We start from the raw sequence: 9,777 nt of genomic DNA, 5'->3' as shown, positions 1-9,777 counted from the left end.
ATATGTGTGCTTTTTGCCATTTAATCATGCTTTGGAAAATATGAGCAAATATTATAGTTTTATTCCCCCAAATAATCCATGTGTTCCATGGTTCATTTGGTTTTCTTGAATAAATATCCTTGTTGATGGTGATTGCAATTGAGTCAGAGTATTAAAAAAAAAAAAGTCATGTTTAATGGCTTGTAGCCTCAACTTTCAAATATCAGCTTAGAGCTCATACTAATAACTGCAGGCAGGAAAATAATATCCTCTACTATTAAAACAACAGAATTCATCTCAAAAGCTTCTGACATGTGGACGTGTTTAGAATGGTCATTTCCTAAAGTTTGAAAGATGTTAAGTTTCTTTTTTTAAATCATAAAATGGTTTTTGGTGTCTTCTTCAGATACATCAAAGGGCTTTATAAAGCGAAGAATTAAACTGATAGTTTTATGACTATAGAGAGAAGAATTCCAATTATTATACATTCAACAAAAGCTTTGTTTGAAATATTTAATATTACAGAGATAGAAAATATTACTGTGCATACATATAGCTTTGATTCTTTATTCCCAAGACTCTGTTCCATACAGCAGCAAGAAAAGTGTGGGATTAACCCTCACCTACCCTAATTCAGATTGTTACTTCTCATGAATGGCTCAGTGTTATGCTGTTAGGTTCCATACAAAAGATTTAAGGATCATAGCTGGAGTCTCTGGCACATGACCACGCTTGAAACTTTGTAACACTGGTAATATTATTCAGCCTTTTGAAAATTGATCTTACCCATTTTTCACTTCTTATCTTCACATCTTTGTTTGGGATCTGGCAATGGGATGATTTCAGATTTCAGGGCAAATAGAAAGGATTAGCAGCTACTGTTGAAAAAGGCCTAGTATCAGCTTCCCACATGGAGGGCAGAGATGTTCCCAATCCTTTTATAGCTGGAGGGCAGATTTAGAATTGTAATGGTATATTGTCACAATATTTACATATAGATGTCATGGTGGGATGATTAACTGAAGTTCTCCCTGCCATCCCCTCAGCCCATAAAGTTTGCCATGATGATGATGATGATCATCATCACCATCATGATAATAATACATGAAACAAAACATTGGACTGTACCCAGCCACATTATTTTAAAGAATATTTGTTGGACCCTTGTGGAATTAAGTGGCATTTTTGGAAATTGGACTTCCTTCCTTCCTTCCTTCCTTCCTTCCTTCCTTCCTTCCTTCCTTCCTTCCTTCCTTCCTTCCTTCCTTCCAGATTTTTTCTAAAGGAATATATAACTTATAAGGGCACACTGTTGATAGCACCAGCCTTCCTTCTGAGCTTTAAATAAACAGTTTTTCAAACACATTTTGAAGGAAACTGGAAAGAAAGGCAGAAACAGCCAAAAGCCCAGCTGCATTGTGAGAAAATTAAGAGGTGATGGTTACTACAGCTGGCTTATCTAATACTCTTCTACCACCTACCACTGTTATTTGAATCAACTAAATGTGCCCTCCATCCCCAAGCAAGATCAAAACTGGCATCGCCCCTGTTGTGAAAGGCATTCATTATATGGGTACATTCAAGTTTGTGTGTGTGTATGTATGAAGGAGAGGGAGAGAATGCGTGCTAAATTCAGTCTTCACATCTATAATACTTTTTATGGCAGACAAGTTATGGTTCCCACACTGTCTCAGGAAACTATAATGAAATGTGCAAGACATATTGTGTGGATAGAACCTACTCAAAAAGGGAATTACTTGTATAAAACAGATGAAGAGTTCATTTACCAGTTTGAGGATGACTCCCATATTATCCCACATACAAAATCTATATGATTTGGTCAGGTAAAACAGAACTAAAGAATAATTAAAATAGGGAAACCACATTTCAGAATCACTGGATGAGAACTGCCCACACATACCGAACAGTTTTTTCTAGGGATGGCTAAGGTTTACTTAATACAAAATTTATATCCTGCTTTACTGCTGAAGATTTCAGAGCAGGCTGTCCAAATAACCACACAATAAAAATTATTGAAGGAATGACACACATTCATAAAGGAGTCTTTAAGTAAACCATAGACAGTAGGTTTTTACCAAGATAATTTCTTTTTAAAAAATTCCCTAGCTACCCTAAGACTATATGAAAATTAGGGTTAATAATCTGAGATCACCACCAACAAGATCACCAGAATTATGCTAACCTATTACACTGAACTTTTGGGACGTGAGTTTCATCTATTTCTTAAGAAAGAAAGAATAAAAGAGAAAGTGCAAATGAATTTTTGAGGATGGAAAGGAGTCAGAAGCTGTGGAAATATACAATATACCATGGGTTGCAAGATAGAGATTAAAATCACCATTAAAACTCTAGGTGGACCAATAATCTGACTCAATATAATTAAGCTTCCTTATCTAGGAAATATATACCTGGATGTCAGCAACATATTCATGACACCCGACTCTAATTTTCTGAATGCTTCATGTATCTTTTACATTGCCTAGACAGTGGCTTGTTTAGGACTCCAGTGAGTTACCTGATATTGGGAGTGGGATTCGTGCAGTATCAATTTTAGTTTTATAGACTTGTACAGTAGGTGATGCTGTTAATTAATTCAGAGAAGCATGTCCAAATAACTGCTGAATTTGAAAATGTAGTATGATTTTTGTTCTCAGTTGATCATCCTACACCAATACAAATGTAAACAACTTGCTGAAGATCAGATACTTCCTGTAATGACTGTTTCTGGAAAGAAAAAAAGGACTGGATCTTTCTAGAAGCTTTACTGTACATATTTCAATCATAAAATCAGAGTACCCATTACTGATTTCTGTAACATACATTAATCTTTCTCAAGCTTGTACCCTCCATATGAGTTGGAATATGGCTCACAACTTCTCCAGAGTCTATGTTTGATAACTTTCAAGTTGTTTTAATTATTGAAGATGGCAATGTAAACACCTTAAAAATAACTTTTAAAAGAACCCCACTTCAGTCCAAATACTTAAAGCAATTATTTTTTACAGTAAATAAAAAATAAATCCATAAAATATTCATAAAAAAGAGTAGGCAGTTAAAAGACCATAAACATTATAATTTAAAAAAATTAATACAACTTGCAATTATACCCAGGGCTACTAGTGGCCTAGTATTCTTGTCTAATGCCTCCTGAAGAGAACTGTCTTCACTGTTTTACAGAAAGACATCACGCTAGAGGCACATCTAACCTCAGGAGCAAGCTGTTCCAGATGGAAGAGGCTATGATCTCTTTCAAGATGGGTATCACAGCATCCTCTTTCTGTGTTAGATGGTGCAAGACAGGCAAATCCTGCCTGAAGAAGATGACTTCAAAGGTAACAAAGGCCCAACCCATAAGAGACTTCTTGAATTAGGTCTAGAAGTCTCCTGGCAACTAGTACAACTCCTGCAGTATTGGCGTTATTCTTCTAAACTGAGTGGCACTGCTTAGCAAGTGGGCTGTTGCATACTATGCCAACTGCAGCCTCAATCATCAGGGCAGTCCCACACTAAGTGAATTGCAGTAGTCTAGCTGAGAGATAACCACCCTGTTGGCAGTCTGAAAACCCTTAAAGACCTGGCCTTGGGATTGGGTAGCTGAGGCTCCTGTTGGATATGTTTGTATATGTCAGTATTGTTGGACAGACTCACCAACTAACTTCCTTCCTTCCTTCCTTCCTTCCTTCCTTCCTTCCTTCCTTCCTTCCTTCCTTCCTTCCTTCCTTCCTTCCTTTATTTGTTTGGTTTTATTTTGAGTTATCCAAAGTCATTTAGAGGAGTTGGGCACTGACTAAATTGAATTAATTAATTAATCAATCTAAATTGAATGAATTAATATATAGAGAAGTAACAAAGATGAGTCACTGTCCTCAGTGCATCTTGGTCCAGGAGACTGAAAAATCATGGCATTGAAAATCAGTGACTTCCTGCAAAATTTGGCACCTCTGGAATGAGGTCCCCCTGAGATCCATACAGTTCCAACCCTCATGGCATTCACACACAGCCCAGTTAGAGATGATTGATACTCTTTTTGTTTTGTATTGCTCAGACTGCCATTGTGTTATTTCTCTTACTGTATTTTTTGTTTGTTTTTGTTTTTGTTTTTGCATTCTTTTTTCCATTCTGAGCTACTCAGAATTGCTCTGGAGTTGGGTGGTGCCAAAATCAATCAATCACACAAACAAACAAATAAAATTTAAAAGTATTATCTTAGGAAGCTTGGGGGCTGCAAAATTTGGGCTGGGCCCATTAGGGGTAGGCTATCCACTACTGTATTAAGTGAGTTTGTACAAAGTATTGGAAAGAGGCGTTCCACAAGTGCAAGAGCGAGAGCAAAGCACCACTTCTTGAAGCATTAAAATAACTGAATCCTCTGGAAGGCCTGTAAAGCTGCTTTGAAGGATCTGGTGTTTGTCTATCCAGGCAGTCCTTCTGGGGTCACCAGCAGAGGAAATGCACATGCACACAGGTGGACACCACTTGGAAGAACTTTCAAAGTGGCTGAAAGAACCACGTAAGGGATGTGACTGCTTTCACATTTGGAGGAATGCCATTTCCCTCATGCAATGTGCTTTGAAAGGTCCTTCTTCAAATGCTTTGCATAGCTCCATTATGTAATGAAAGCTGTTTTAAACTGCATAGCCCTTTCTCCAGTCCATTTCTCCAGTTCCTTGTTTCTGAGGTTGGAAATATGAAATATTTCAATGTTACATGCCTGTTGCCTATAAACGCTGTAATATGAGCTGGTCAGGGAGTGAGACTTATTTTTATTCATAAATATAGCTCAGACCAGTTTAGATGGTTCCCCTCTCTTTCTCAAGTGCTTCTGGGAAGTGGAAGGAATTGAAATAATATGCCTATTAAAGCAAATGGGGATCATGTGAACACATCACATTAAGGATTGGCTCTTAGTATGCTTGGCTTTATCTTGGAGTGTATTTTCACAGCCTGGGAGAATTAGTACTTTATAATAGATATGCCAGAGACCTTCCACTGAAACTATAATAAAGAACACAGCAAGCACAGAGAAAGTGAGAGAGAGCATAATGTCTCAAAAAGAAAAGAAAAGAAAAAAAGAACAACCCTCACCAGTCTTTGAGCTAAATGTCTTTGAACTAAAGAGGAACAAGAGCAGCTGATTGGCCCTTTGTTACTTGAATAGCACCCCACTGATGAGGCAGGAAGACCATTAAGGGTGATGTTAGCACAATCTAAAAACTAGCTGATGTCAGACATAACAACGATGAAAGTAATAATGGCATTTATAAAGAATGTTCCCAAATCAAAGAAACATTACCTTCCAGAGACATCTCCGATGCATTTTTCTTCTTCTTTATGGGTTGTTAAAGGCCCTCTTCATCATTATGTCTCTTTTTTTCTTCAGCTGCTTTACAAAAAATATCACACTCATTGATATTCAGTACAATCACTCCAGTTATGAGTGTGATAATATAAATGTATTTTATTAAAAACTAAAGAATGTTCATTTTTTTTTAAAAAAACTTTCCATTGTGACAAAAAGTAAAATTTCCTTATTTCTCATCCTGTCTTTTTCTAGTGCCATTTGAAAGAAGTATCAAATTCCCAGCATCCTTAGATATTTTTTTTCTTTTTTCCCACTGTCCATGCATCTACTGATATGATTTCTCAATTTATTTAGCAGTTTTAAAATAGTAAACTAGCCATTTCTTTACTTGTGATTATTTTTATTTTACAGAAACATCTAAAGTTAAAGAATGATAACTTGATAAAGGTTACACATATGTTACATATGTTACACATAATATGTTCATATTAAAGGTGGTGCTTCATCTAAAATCTTTTTCTCTAAGTCTGTTTCCATAGTTGTTTCTAACTGATCAAACTGACACCAAAAATCAGAGATGCTTGATCAGGTTGTGAGTTATGAAACCAACTGGGTACAAAAGAAAATCCGTCCCATGCCCAATCACACATTCACAATGCTCCAGAAGGTTTGCATTTTCCAGCAGCCAATTCAAAAAACTATGACTGGGGAGTCATTAGTGCAACTGTGGCTAATTGGTTGGAGGAGAATATGAATTTCTGATCCTTGGACAGATTGGATAAGTTTCTGATATTTTTAGATGTGTTCAGAAGTTTGGGGGCATGAAAGAACCCTGAAATGATAAGGCACTAACCTGACTGAAGAAAAATAATAAAAATGTCCATTAGAAAATAATTTTAAAAAAATCTACAGAAAAGGTCTTTAATGCTCAGTATTTGGATTCATTATGTAAACATTATTTTTGAATGATTTGGAAAATTTTAAGACAAGACAGAATAATTTCATCAGCTGAATAGATAGACCAGATATTGTCCACATTAAAGTTAACATAATTTTTGTTTCTCTTAAAGTACCATTGGAGATTTATTTGGCTTTCAGAACTGGCTGCAGCATTTTGGCCCTGCAACATTTGAACTGGGTAATTGAAAAGAAATATTTCTGGAGATATTCACTGGAATTAGTATTCTAACTCTCACTAACTGCTGGAGTTATCTGACCTTTGTAAGTATAAGCTGCAATTGTAAGAAGCAGCAGCAGATATTCTCTTCATTATCATAAGGAAAAATGATTTGCCACAGGCAGGTCTGGATCACTGAAAGGGAATCCATGAACAGGGAAAAAAATATCTTTTCAACTCATTTTTCAAATACTTTTTTATACAGTATTGGATTCTGTTGAAACAAAGTTGAAGCCTATATTCCACATATCTTTCCAGAGTTCATTATGATCAACTGGGAATTCTAGAAGAAAAAAAAGCTGAATTACAAGTAAAAATTCTTATATCATTTATACAATAAATGGCAGTATAAAACCTACTCCTCAGTAACTGCGTATGTACAACTATGATGTACCAATAAAAATGTCAGAATACCTTGTCTGGACTCAGAAACTAAGTAGCATTGGGCCTGATATATCCTTGGATAGGAGACCAACAGAAAAATCCAAGGCTGTAAGATGGACTTTGAAGAGGAAGGAAAAAAAAAAAGTCCAATGTCAAATGAGTCCTTCTAATATATTTGGGATAAGGAAAAAAGAAAAGAAAAGGAGGTAAACAGTACATACACAAGAAAAAAATGAAATGCATTTATAACCCTTGTGATGAACTAAACAAATATTTATTCTGTAAATAAGCAAAGAGGAGGAGTTTTCTTGATAGACATCCTTAAAAAGGAGCAATTTATATCCTATACTACCTGTTCCTTCCAAGTTATGGTTAAATAATGCTTTAATTGTTCATTATCAACTAGTCCTTAGAGTAAATGAGAGACAAATATAGTAACCTCCTCAGGACTGAAATGCTGTTCCCGGAAAATAACTGAGAAGAGACAACCTCAACATAAGAACTATAAGTTTATCATTTTGGGGTTGTGATAGAGAGATTCTACCCCCAGATCTTTCTTCCAGGAGTAGCCACAGAAGTGGTCAAAAAAGTCAAGCTGCAACCATGGGATCAAAGCTGTGCCCCTTTTTCATGTCCCTTGCCATGCATGTAAAAAAAAAAAAAAGGCATGGCTTTCATTGCATGGCTGTGCCCACCATATTTATTTTTTTCATCCCCTGTGGACACCCCTGCTTCCTTCCTAAAGTCTCTTAGATTTATGCCTGCTTGTCTGCCTTGTACAGAAGTGTCATTTTACCCTTTATTTGTTTTAATAAAATGATCACAACATTCATAACCAAGAAAATTACATGGTTGTATCCATGTAATCCCTAACAGTCAAGCTTGCCTCAAGGATATCTTTACCTTTGTCAAGTCTTTAAGGCTGGAACGTGGGTTTCTGGACAGACCTTTATTGTTAGCAGGGTATTGTTACAAAATTTTGAGGCCAGCCAAAATAATTCTCCAGCTCAGCTTATATCTAGCATAATCAAGGCAGAGTTATTCTGAGTCCCTTTCTCACATTTTGCCCTTCCCCTGGACTTAGGAACCTTTTCTGGAATGGCCCTGCTTCCTTGCGTAATGGTCAGCTTCCCTCCTCTGTATTCCCATGACAAACCTCAATGACACCCAAATGATGACATATGTTCAAGGATCTCATCACACAAATGCTGGAATGAAGGCATCATGACATCTGATGCAAGTACAGAAGTCACAGCCTTTCAAGGAAAATATCATCAAGAATGTCTCATCATTTGCCGCTGTTGTGCCCCCCACCCACCGCCACCCTCCAGGACCCTAAATACTTTTAGCAACTTTGTGGAGTTCATCTTTGATCAAAGTCTCCAGGATGGGATAGCATTATTCCTCAGCCTCCTTTTTGTTGTTGGATCACAAAAGGCTATGTATGCCCTTGGAAGTACTGCCAATAGAAGTATCCAGCTGGATAACAGGGTGCTAGAGAAGCAAATAGTGGCAGGAACAGCAATATCAACAACAGCAAAAATTGAGGGAGAGTACAGAAGGGCAAAGTGAATTTCTGAAAGAGTAAAGTTAGACCCATATATACAAATTTTGACAGTAATAAAATATTTCTGAACCCAAGATTCTAATGCAGCTCATTCACCTAACTGGCTATGTTAGAGTTACTTTATTTGTTGTTGAGCTGATAAGGATCATTAGATGGAAACAAAGGGTTCTTCTAATAGGGGATATCTCCTTGCTGCCAGATTTTTGGAACCCATATATTGTTAGTTTGAGGGTTGTTTTTTTTTTTTTTTTTTGCATGTCCCTCTGTGTGACTGTTACTTTCCAGATTTTCTGCTACCTAGCCCTCCCCATTTATCAGAAAGGGAATTTTAAATACTTTTCACATTTGGTTTCAGTGATTTGGGGGGAAGAAAATCAATAAAATGTTCCCTCTTTGCTAGGACTGCATTAAACTCCTTGCTTCAGTTTTAAAGACAGTGTGCAAGCTTGTGTAAGACTGAATATCTCATAGGCTATGAAAAAGCAAATTGAAAAGGCCTTTGATTTGGCATCCAGAGGAGTAGGACATAGAAATGCACAAGCAGCTGGACAGTTTAAAGTAGGGATCAGCAATCTGCAACCAAAGGGCCACTTTCAGCCCGTGACCATATTTCATCTGACCTTGGGTTAATTTGAAAAGCCCTCTGCAAGCAAGCAATTTAGACTTCTGGCAAAGGTCCTTCTTTGGCAGTTTGTTGTATGTATAGAAGGAAGACAAAGTGTAGACAAGAATGACAGAGTGAAAAGGAAATGTCAGAATGTAAAAAAAGGTATCAAAAAAATTGAGGTACTCAACCCACTATCTGCTCTGCTTCCACCCAAATTGCACTCCACCTGCTAAGTTCCTTATACTGGCATTGCCACAGTTTAATGGAATGGCATTCTGTTGGCTCTGTGTAAGAATTGTCCAGCATGGTTCAAAATGGGTGAGAATTGGCTGTACGTTTGCACATAATTTATAAATGATTGCAAACCACTATTACAAGCAAGAGCTTTTCATGTATGCTAAAAGGCTCTATTCTCCTTCTGGATAGAAAACTGCTTTCTAGATAAGTGATAAACTTTGAGTCTTAGCTTTCTGCATTTTCCAGAATGCAGACAACTGAAAAGTATTTCCTTGTATGTGAAACACTTCTTTTCTGTACCTTTCACAATTCTAAAACACAGAAGTCTGAATGTTTCCAAGCTAAGACCCATTTTTTAGAAGAGGGAAAGAAATCCTTGATCTGCTGGCATATATCCACCATTTACAAATTTCTCTCTTTAAAATCAAAATAATTACAGACATGATATTAAGGTTTGGGGATTGCATTGACCGAAGCTAAGCCTCTGGCAAAGAGACTTGGCA

Source organism: Python bivittatus, unplaced genomic scaffold (genome assembly GCF_059951505.1).
Source record: "Python bivittatus isolate LINGU-HERP-01145 unplaced genomic scaffold, Pbiv_v1 ctg000480_np1212, whole genome shotgun sequence".
Classification (NCBI taxonomy): Eukaryota; Metazoa; Chordata; class Lepidosauria; order Squamata; family Pythonidae; genus Python; species Python bivittatus.
This window is presented reverse-complemented; position numbering follows the sequence as displayed.